The sequence below is a fragment of the Euprymna scolopes genome, chromosome 3 (genome assembly GCF_053919585.1).
Source record: "Euprymna scolopes isolate OS-2025 chromosome 3, ASM5391958v1, whole genome shotgun sequence".
Taxonomy (NCBI): domain Eukaryota; kingdom Metazoa; phylum Mollusca; class Cephalopoda; order Sepiida; family Sepiolidae; genus Euprymna; species Euprymna scolopes.
Window position 1 is genome coordinate 113,335,124 of NC_136484.1, and position 12,500 is coordinate 113,347,623.

The window sequence follows — 12,500 nt, forward strand, 5'->3', positions numbered from 1 at the left end:
GAATGAAACTTATGACGACTTTTGTTTTTTTGTTGTTTTTTTTGTGTGTTTTGCTTTTTAATAAATACCTATTTTATTTTAATTTTGTCTTTTAATGCTGCCTTTGATTTTTTGTTTTGTTTTTGTTTTGTTTTTTCTCGTTATTTTCTGAAATCTATGAATCGACCTTTCTCAGTGAATTTTTAAAAATAATAATAATAATAATAATAATAATAATAATAATAATAATAATACGATGTTAATGCTAAATGAATATAAAATTCAACATGTGTGTCCTTTTGTTACCTGTTCACACATGAATGTTGATTGAACTTCAAAAGATTATATTGGATGTGTAGAAGTGATTTGAAAATCAGTCAAGTGTTTGCACAACATTATTTAAAAAAAAAAGAAAAAAAAGAAAGAAAAAAAAACGCGGTTGCTTCCGGTGAGTCAAAGTTCATTTTCAAAAGGTCCTTCAATTCATATGTGTCACAGGGGGCAACACTCTTATTCTCTTTTTTTTTTATTTTTTGTTTTTTTGTTTTCCGTATATAACTCTCATCCCCCCTCCTTATCCTCTTATATCACGCATCTCTTTTAGAGTTTACGTGTGTAAGCATATTGTATCGCCGTAATCTCTCGTTTTACAATTAATGCACGTGCATTTGGACACATACATTTGTTCATATATGTACATATAGATAGTTGCAATGTATACACGAAAGCGATTTTTTTTTTTTAATGGATATGCAAAATTAAATATGGAGTACGTCCGCTCTTAATATGTTAATCACACGGATACTGCTAGCTTAAGCGTGCAATTGGTGGTGCTCCCCGAAAATGGTGCCATTGTAAGCGCGTGTCGCTGCTAGTAGTGTGTGGACGTGCGACCTACGACATACCTTTTATTCTAAGTGTGTTTCCTCACAGCGTCGAAACCAAGTGACGATGTTTACGAAAGGTAGTCGCACTTTCACGAAATTACGAACGGACCTCTCCGAATCGAAAAAAAAAAAAAGAAAGAAAGAAAGGAAACAGGAAAGAAAAAGAAGAAAAAAATGAAAGAAAGACAAATAAGGATGACCAGTCGAGATGGATGAAGGAGGAGGTTTATGAAATAAACGTAAACAAGAAGGCAGACGTCAGTCTCAATTGCGCATGGTGAAGCGCAAGCGGTTTGAGGTGCACGTAGAAAACATGTAATTTACGCAGATGCTACGTTTCTCTGTTTTCTACTCCGCTAGTACTCTATTTTACACACACACACACACACACACACACACACACACACACAAACTCTCTCTCTCCTTCTCTCTCACTCTCTCATTCACACACACACAAACACACGCATAAACGCACACACACACATATATTTATATACATATATTAGTAGTTTCCATATTAGATAATAGGCAATTCTGCTTTATAAGCTTTTAAAGCTATGCCGTTAATTTTATTTTATTTTTATTCTCTATTTTGATTACTAGATTTATGGACGTTCAATTAACACCCGCGAGAAGTGGATTGGGGTGGAACTGTGGGGCAGGGCTTTTGCTGTGGTGAACTAATCAGAAGCGATGGTTGAGGCAGGACTCCATTACCGGAAGTCGAGGGGAGGATAGCGATCGTGGGTGTGGCCTCACGTTTCGTTTTGTCAAGTTGAAAGCTCAATACACAACAATTCACAGTCGCTACTTCATTGCTTAGAAAACGAGATTATAGACACGAGACGAGAATGAGTAAAATAAACTAAGTGTGATAGGAATGCTTCTGGATTTCATGTTTCTCCTACGAGATCATTTTATAAAGTGAATATTTATTTATGACACACACCACACACGTTCATGCGCGCACACACAAACACATCTGGTTAAACTAAAAGAAAAACAACTTAACAAATGATAATAATAGCGTTGCGTCCAGTATTATTCAAAAGTGTTATGAAAGTATGTACCCATAAAAATTTGTGTATATATATATATATATATATATATATATATATATATATATATATATATATATATATATATAGTAAGTTATGAAAATATATGCATAAACCTGACGAATTCTCACGAGAATGAAAAGCGGAATATTGTGTAGCTTAATTGCCATATATATTTCCATGAATTACTAAGCACTGTTGAAGTAAATACTGAAAAAATTACACAAAAATTATATTTTCGTATATTTATTTATGTGATTACACGAAGTAATCACGCGCACACGCACACACACACACACACACACACACACACACACACACACATATATATATATATATATATATATATATATATATATATATATATATATATATATATATATATATATATCCGCTAAACCTCTAGTCTTCATGGAGGGGAGACTAAAACTTGCTACTATGATTTCAAATGATCTGAAATAAAACAAGGGGAGACTTGATTCCAAATACTTCTCATATGTTATATCCCCCCCTCTTTTAGAAACAGAATCCGATTATGAATATCTCCAGTATCAAATAATATTTATACACTGTGAAATCTACTTTATGTATGAAAATCAAAGAAGGGGAATATAGCATATGAGAAATATTTGGAACCAAGTGTCCCTTTGCTGTTATTTCAAATCATTTGAAACTATAGCAGCAAGTCTTAGTCTCCCCTCCATCAAGGTTTTGGGAGAATATCAGATATTTTGTAATTCATATGCAAAATTAGAAAAAAAAAATGACTATGATTGAAAGATTTTATGGCTGTAAAAAGTACCAAAAATACGCACTGGATGATGGATGGTCCCACTAATGTATAACCTAAAGGGTCAATATCACATAGCCACTACAGAATTTAGGTCATTACCTTTCCAACGTGCTTTCATTTGTTAAATTTTTATCAATAGTCGCTGAGATTTAGAACTTATAAAATTATCACAAATGGCAGTATATCTATAATATATGAATGTATCTACACTGTAAACTAAATTGAATATTGAAACGCTCATTTCTTTGGTTCTATGGGACGAAACTATTTGAAAATTTGCAGGCGTTTTGAAGATGTTAATACTATTCTATGGTTAAAATTTTACGACAATTAATAAAAAAAAAAAAACTATATTTTCAAACCAATAAAATATGCCCAAATTTGCCTATATTTGTATATATAGTGTCCTGGCAGGTCAGCTTCAGTTTTATTGCTTTGGTTGTCTCCACTGTAGCTTTGCTCAGCCATATATATATATATATATATATATATATATATATATATATATATATATATATATATATGTGTGTGTGTGTGTGTGTGTGTGTGTGTGTGTGTTTTATTATTCAAACCTATTCCATCATATCATCCAAGTTAAAACAAAAGGAAAGATATTGCTATTATTTTAACGTGAATCATGTGACGATATAGGCGGAAAAGCTATACCGCGTCTATTGAAATAACTTGTAATGAATTAATGAAGTAAATACCCTCAGGGTTGAAATAATAAAAAAAACATATTCAGCTCTACTAACGTATTTAGCCCTTTTTATCCTTGTTTTGTTTTGTTTTTTTTTGTTTGTTTTTTGCCAAATGTACCTCTTTATACATACATACATACATACACACATACATACATACACACACACACACACACACATTTATATATAATTGAAAAAATCGGAACATTTGAGGGTATCGGAATCGGAAAAATACATGCCTCATTTCGATGCTAGAACGATTCTTTTATTTGTTATATTTTATTCCATTTTGTTTAAAGCAAAATCTTACATTTCTGGTAGTGATAATAAAATAAAAAATATTTATTGATCGCAAGCTATTAATTAAACTAAAATTGATATATCACTCTCTCACAAATGTGTTTTCACATTTAGAAAAAAAATATCTGCAAATTAAAAATGCGTTTTTACGGTAATCGGGGTAAAAACAACAAGTCTGTTGTTAAATATTTGGAGATTTAGAAAGAATCGGAATCGGAATCGGTAATTGTATCGAAATTGGAAAATAATAATAATAATAATAATAATAATAATAATAATAATATATATATATATATATATATATAATGTATCCGGCGTTGCCCGGTATTAAACGTAACGTAAATTTCTCTCTCTCTCTCTCTCTCTCTCTCTATATATATATATATATATATATATATATATATATATATATATATATATATATATATATGACTACTTCATTTAATCACATAAATTAATATACAAAAGTATAATTTTATGCGTAAACTAAGTATTTACTTCAACAATGTTCTATACATAAGTATATATATCATAAGCATAAACCAAGACTGTAAACCGGAGATTTTCATACAATTTTTTTTTTTTTTTTTTAAATACCTCGATTAATGAACCTAATGAAAAGAGCTTTACTCCGCGGAATAAGGATATTTCACCACCCTTCGTTATTGGAGGTATTCTGTCGAAAAATACATTTTTGCATGTAAATCTCCAGTTTACAGTCTTACAGTTTATAATATTAAGTTCTATTCCTTACTGTAGTATCAAGCATTTCTTTTAATTTTTGTATGGGAGAAATAATAATACTTATATTCGACTGAAGCTTATAACGGCATTTTACCAGTACCCCCCCCCCCAATTCGTTGCTTGAGTTTATGTGGAGGAAGATTAATCGGAAAAATTAATGTTGGGACGATAAATCAGAATAATAATCGGGAATCAGAAATATCAGAACTTTTGGAGGTATCAGATTCGGTATAAGAATTGGAAAATTTTGTACCTACTATCCGATGCCAAAAACGATTCTTTCAATTGCGTATGTGTTTCTTTTGTTTTTTTTTTGTTTTTTGTTGTTTTTTGTTTGTTTGTTTGTTTGTTTGTTTGTTTTTTGCTTTTTTTTTCAAAACAAAGTCGTACACTACTGATAGAAATGTTGAAATATTAAACATTTGTTAACTTGTTAAAATCTCAGTAAAACTAAAAATGTAAAGATCACCTCCCCCTCCCCCACCATAACCACCAGTGTATTTTTACGTTTGAGTGTATATATATATATATATATATATATATATATATATATATATATATATATATATATATATATATATATATATATATATATATATATTATGTCTATATTAAAGATTAATGTGTCATTGTTTGTACATCTATTAAAATATGTATTCGTCCCGAAATTAATAAACAAATTGTCGGATGAAGCCAGGTGTTTCGGAGAAGGAGGAAAGCAAATAATATTGCCCAACACGCCCATCTTTAATGAATTTGGGTAAAATCGTCAATTTATTTTCATAAATAATTTTTAACGTCATCAATTCAAGACATTACTTTATATGAATATAGATATTGATGATGAAACTAGCGAAAAATAATATTCTTCTCATCAATATTTATGGTCATATAAAACAAGTGCATTAAATATATATATATATATATATATATATATATATATATATATATATATATATATATATAATTCCAGGTAAATACTTTCCAGGTGAAAACACAAATGAATAATTAACGAAGATCATAAAAGAGTGTTTTATAAACATTTATATATCGCTATATATTCATGAGCTTGTTTCGGTCAGCAAGTTACAAGTAACTAGGGACTTCTTCAGGCGATATTTTTTATATACATTGTAGATATGCATATATATATATATATATATATATATATATATATATATATATATATATATATATATGTCTGTATCTATATATATATATACGTATATACATACATATAATTATTTAATACATATATACATATATATTCATACATATAACTAATTCATATATATACGTATATTCATACATATAACTAATTCATATATATGCATATATACATACATATAACTAATACATATATATATATATATACGTATATACATACATATAACTAATTTATATATATGCGTATATGCATACATATAACTAATTCATATATATACGTATATACATACATAATTCGTATATATACGTATACACTTACATATAACTAATACATATGTACGTATATGCATACATATAAGTAATATATGATGATTGCAACGTCTTCTCAGACGAGTGTCACTCCCTCAGACACGAGCCCAAAAATGACTTCCATCACCATAGGACCATTTTAATAGACAAATGCGTCAGGGAGTATCTATACATAGATAATGTTACAGAGTTGTACAACAGCTAAGTCTCTCTCTCGGTTAAAAATGTTGAGATCCAACAACAAGCAAGAGCAAGATAGCCAGCAACAAGTTAAACTGCAGACCAGCTTAATACGGGTACTGGTCTCCCGCTTTATGTTTTTTTTAAATTAGAGAGTTGCTTCTCCTAGAAAGATTGCCTTCACCGCGGCTTACGGGAGCCTTCTCCACCCCAACGCACACATACATACACACAAACACACCGTGCCAGTTCGCCGTTGACCCCAAAAAAGGGTTCATTCGCCCTTTGGAAGGTCTTGTTTTTAATCCTTCAGCGATACTAGCCACCCTCCTCACCAAACAAGTCTGGTTGGGGACCAGTTTAGTCGCCGGTGACCCGACCATGAGGCAGGTAGTACTGGGTTATATGGTACCAATAGCATATGACATGACCTGAAACGTAAGTAATATATATATACATATATACATGCATATAACTAATACATATATACGTATATACATACATATAACTAATACGTATATATACCTATATACATCCATATAACTAATACATAGATGTACGTATATATATACATATAACTATTAAATATGTGTACGTATATGCATACATATAACTATTACATATGCGTACGTATATGCATACATATATGTACATGTACGTATATATACATGCGTACATGCATACACACACGCACACACACATATATACGCACACTCACCCACCCACATATATACCCCCCCACACACACATATATATATATTCACACACACACACACTTACATCCAAGATGGTGACTGAGATAAACACACAATTCTCTATTTTCTACAGAATTCTATTTTTTCCAACATTACCATGTTAGGCATAATAATTTATAATAAAAAAAATCCATTTTTTCTTCTATACATGCGCATTAAAAAATAATCTGTATTGACATATTGATATTCCAGTGACCTATTGACATAATAATTAGCCGATGGTTTTTGCATAACGAAAGATCTGTAAAACATTGTCTTAAATTTTGAAGTGCTGATAGAATTTGGTAAGAAAAATTAAATAGTCGAGACTTTGAATGTGGCTACACTGTGATTATATATATACTAGCAGGTCGCCCAGCATTACCCGGTCGCAAAATACGCTTAATATGATATTTTGATTAATGAGGATTTCGTATTTTTTTTATTATTATTATATTGGACACAATATATAGTACTGATTTAAAAACTTTTAAAAAAAAATGACTCGTGGACCACCACCGAGAGTCGAAACTAAAACGTTTAGCTTACGATTTACTTTTTCATTGAGCTTAATGACTGACCTATGAAGACATGTTTGCTGCAAGGCTACAAATTAAAACATGAACCAATAGCTATTACGTTATGCATGACCGTCACTTGACAAATTCCAGTTTTTATAGTTTTCACAATTTTGCATATAAAGTTTTGCGTGGGTTTGAATACCCAATATATTAAGTTTCATGTCTGTAGATCAAAAACTGACAAGGAAGTTTTGTAGACAAATTTTTTTAAACAAATATATGTACGCATACAAATATATGTAGAAATAGGCTCGTGTTTACTTTAAGCTTTTATGCAAATATTACACAATTATAATTATAAATTATGTAGAATATCTGCATGAATATAATTAAACGTAATAGTTAACTAAAGATGATCATCTCATAAGACCCCCCCCTACAAAAAGCTAATAGGGAATTAATTATAATGAATGTTTAAAAGAATATGCAAAGTCGCTAGATCTTTTGCAGATGAATGCAATTCCACAACTTATATATAATAAAGTTGTATTTTCCTTTAAAACAAATAGGAAAAGTGATTTTTAATCTGAATAGAAATACACCCCAAAAAAAATTATAGGAGTATAAGTATGCATTCTTTAAATCGTACAAATATATATATATATTTATGTCATAAACTTTAACACTGACTCATTCGCTATTCTGAGTAATGCTCATTCGACCCATCACCCGAAGATCTTGGAGACTATTCACGTTCGCTTGAAGAAGCCTTCTCTGCAAGCAGAGGGAATGTCTCTTAGGTCTGAACGTGATCATCCTCTAGGTGATATCATACGTATCGTTATTTTAGACATATAGTGTATTTTTATAGGTGTTTCTATCTTTCCTTTTTTTCTCATACACTATATCGATATTTTTTTCAACGTATCGTCTCCCATTCCACTCGATTTTATTAATAAAAAAGGAAGTACTTCGATACAGCTTACGAAAAGTGATGGCGAAACCGGTCAGCTGCCCCCCCCCATTAAATTTTTTTCTCCATTTTCCACTTTTAATCATATATATATATATATGTATATATATATATATATATATATATATATAACTACTTCATTTACTCACATAAGGTTAATATACGAAAGTATAAATTTATGCGTAAACTTTAAGTATTTACTTAAAAAGTGCTCAATACGTAGGAAGAGCTAGTTAATAATTTATAAAATATATATATTAAAATATATTTTATAAATTACTATATATGTGTGTGTGTGTGTGTGTGTGTGTGTGTGTGTGTGTGTGTGTGTGTGTGTGTGTGTGTGTGTGGTCACGAATAGGCTCCTATATAGTTGACTATGTTAAAAAAACTGATTACATATAATGATAGAAGATGTATCGGGGATCAGGAATGGGTAGGTTTGATCTGGCAGAACGGTGGTTCATAAAAATTGTGGAGTCTGCGTTGGCGCCTCGGTCCCCAAATTATGGAAATAAAAAAGGAAAAAAAACGTTTACAAGGGTTTTTGATATAGATGTACATAATAATAATTTGATAATTATGTTTTAACTTAAATAGGGATGGTATAATAAAATTGTGGGGTCTGCTTTCGCGCCTGGCCTACATAGAATGGAAATAGGCACAAACTTTAATAAAGACTTTTCATATCTATCTGCGTAAGTATACTTTGATAATTATGTTTCAGTTTGAAGAAATATGGTACAATAAATTATGGGGTGTTCGTTCGCGCCTGACCTCACAGAATTGAAATATGTCACAAAGTTTAACACGGTTTTATATAACCAATAATAATAATTTATGGGGTTTATCTAGTGTATTTTTACTTTCATCATATTTTGCTTTGGTTTAAATGCCCCCAAATTCGAAGCTATCTCTTTACAACCCTTCCTTTTCATAACCTCTCATACTTTCCTAAATCAGAGTCCATTTTCTGTAGGCTGTTTTTGAACCCAGTCAACGACGGGTACTTTTGCTAGTATATATATATATATATATATATATATATATATATATATATATATATATATATATATATATTATGTGTGTGTGTGTGTGTGATACGATATTATAATTCAAATGATTCCAAACTTGATGACATAATTTATATTTTATAATCTTGCTCAGATAATTAATATTAAACAATGTTTATCCGCAGGATTACAAACTATTAATTACATCATACATTTTGAAATCTTACTGAATTATTATATATGCTCTGACTAACATAACATGTTTACCATTGCGCTTAATTATATCTGTAGTATTTTGTATATATATCTATAATATAAAGCTGAATACTTGTGTGTGTGCGTGTGTGTGCGTGTGTGTGTGTGTGGTCACGAATAGGCTCCTATAGGGTATGTTTAATCTGGCAGAACGGTGGTTCATTAAAATTGTGGGGTCTGCGTTCGCGCCTGATCCACAAAGTATGGAAATAAAAAATTTAAAAATTAAACAAAACGTTTATAAGTGTTTCTGATATAGATGTACATAATAATAATTTGATAAGTATGTTTTAACTTGAATAGGGATGGTATAATAAAATTGTGGGGTCTGTGTTAGCGCCTGGCCTACATAGAATGGAAATAGGCACAAACTTTAATAAAGACTTTTCATATCTATCTGCGTAAGTATACTTTGATAATTATGTTTCACTTTGAAAAAATATGGTATAATAAAATTATGGGGTGTTCGTTCGCACCTGACCTCCATAGAATGGAAATATGTCACAAAGTTTAACAAGGTTTTTTAATATCGGTCCACAGAATATTGTGATAAGTGTTTCAGTATGAACAGGTATGGTATAATAACTTATGGGGTTTATCTATTTTATTTTTACTTTCATCATATTTTGCTTTGGTTTTGATACCCCCAAATTCAACCTAAATGTACAACCCTTCCTTTTCATAACCTATCATACTTTCGTAAATCAGAGTCCATTTTCTGTAAGCTGTTTTTGAACCCAGTCAACGACGGGTACTTTTGCTAGTATATATATATATATATATATATATATATATATATATATATATATATATATGTGTGTGTGTGTGTGTGTGTGTGTGTGTGTGTGTGTGTGTGTGTGTATCGCGATATATCAAAACAGTCATGCGAGGTTGTCCAGTCGTAAGAGTTCAGACTTCTTACCATACGGTCCCGATTTCGAATCTCGCTAGATTCAGCCACCCTGATGAGTTATGGACGACGAAACACGTGTCAGTGGATAATTATATTTTAAAACAATATATATATATATATATATATATATATATATATATATATTTGTGTGCATGCATTTGTGTATGTGTATAAACATATAAATAACATATATATATATATATATATATATATATATATATATATATATATATATATAATTTGAGGTTGCTATTTTTCAAAGGTAACCAGTGAAATATAACGAGGTTTTAAAATAAGCGTTGTTTCTTAAAGGGGTCTCTAGTTACTAAATACTAAAAGACTGAAACATGCTCATGACTGTTTAACAACAAATTACTGCTTATGTAAAGACAAATTGAATATATATATATATATATATATATATATATATATATATATATATATATATAATTCATAACATTAATTGCTAAACATATTGCCTTGCCGTTTATAAAGTAATTCGAAAGACCTTTCCTATATTTCTTTTTATTTATTATCCCTTTTTAATATGTATCAATAAAGAGCTGCTGTTTATATGTGCATCTCCCCGGCCAATTTTCCCAAACTAAAAGACTAAAATTGAAATAAAATAATTTTTAAAAAATCATGAACAGTTGTCGAAAGAATTTTATCTGTAGACTTAATTTAGCAGATGGTACCCACAAATTGAAAATAAATAAATATTAATGTTCGAAAATTAGAAAATAACAACATTTACCCTATCTTTAGACCATATTACAGCATTAAAAAACTTACGGCACATAGAAAAGATATACGAGTTGCCTCCAATAAGTTTTCAATCTTATTTTACAGGCATTTAAAATCGTCATAGAATCTTGAAAATTCAGTATGTTATTGGTGTACATATTTTGAAATGGCCACCAATTTTCATGATTTCAGTTTCAAATGAACAGCTACAGCGGGAATTGGAATACACTCTACTAAAGCCTGATTGTCACAGCTGGTGAATTTCAAACATCTAATCTGGACGTGAGGATATTTTAGAATATACGCAATAAAACTCTGTTTTCAAATGTGAAAAAATGCCAGAGAAACGTAGCGAATGCTTCAGACTGCTTTTGAACCATCTTGCATGAATCGAGCATCAGATTTTTTAGTTGCATAAGAGAGTCAAGGAAGGCAGGAAGAGTAATGGATGATGAGAAGTGTGGGAAAAATAAGGAGTAAGGCATTCAAGACACCAGAGTTGTTTGGTCTAATAAAGAATTTCATAGATAAGGATCTTCATGTGTCAATAGAGACAATAAGTGCACAGTTTGATGTCAGTGTGGGGAAAAAAGACGTTATAATTACCAAGATGGGCATCAAGACAGTTCCATACATTCTCTATAGACCAGGCCTTGCTCCCTGAGATTTTGGTTATTCTCTAAGCTCAAGGAAAACCTTAGAGGATGTCGTTATGAGAGAATTGACAAGATAAAAGAAGGCTATGACGAGAGGAATTTTATGAGGCTTTCAGAAGTTTTTGAAACCGTATAACAAGTACATTGCAGCCGGAGGAGATTACTTTGGATGGGGACTAGAGTTTCACGTGTGTACAATCAATAAAAGTGCCCATGCGGAAAAAAAAGGCTGGAAAGATTGCGCATCTTGTTAAAAAGTGCTCTCTTTCTACTGTCATGAACAGATTAAAGGAATTTAATTTGCGAATATATATTGCAAGACGCTAGCCAATGATTTTTGTAAAGAACAGAAAGCACGGTCTGGACTTCGTCAGATGCAATAAAGATCATGACTCTTCATATTGGTCAAAAGTGATTTTAGCGACGAAATCAAGTTCAATAGGCTAGGCAGTGATGGTAGGCATTACGTCCATCGGAGGAAAGACGAAGAATTTAATTCTAAGTGCTCAGTTTCAACGCTGCAAGGTGGTGGAGGTTCATCTTTGGTGTGGGGCATTATTAGTATAAATG

The 12,500-nt window shown here is 30.7% G+C and overlaps 1 protein-coding gene across 2 annotated transcripts in view; it reads right to left on the minus strand.

Moving 5' to 3' along the window:
• Positions 1 to 12,500, minus strand: part of LOC145258170 (POU domain, class 4, transcription factor 3-like) — a 450,366-nt gene that overhangs the window by 359,722 nt on the left and 78,144 nt on the right. The window contains exon 1 of one of the 2 annotated variants that reach the window (XM_080116001.1): positions 1 to 1,776. This exon is cut by the window's left edge and continues 862 nt beyond it. The exons of the other annotated variant lie outside the window; for it this stretch is intronic. The gene's annotated coding sequence lies outside the window, so the exon portion shown is untranslated. Of the gene's footprint in view, positions 1,777 to 12,500 lie in introns of those variants that run through there. 2 annotated transcript variants of the gene reach the window in all.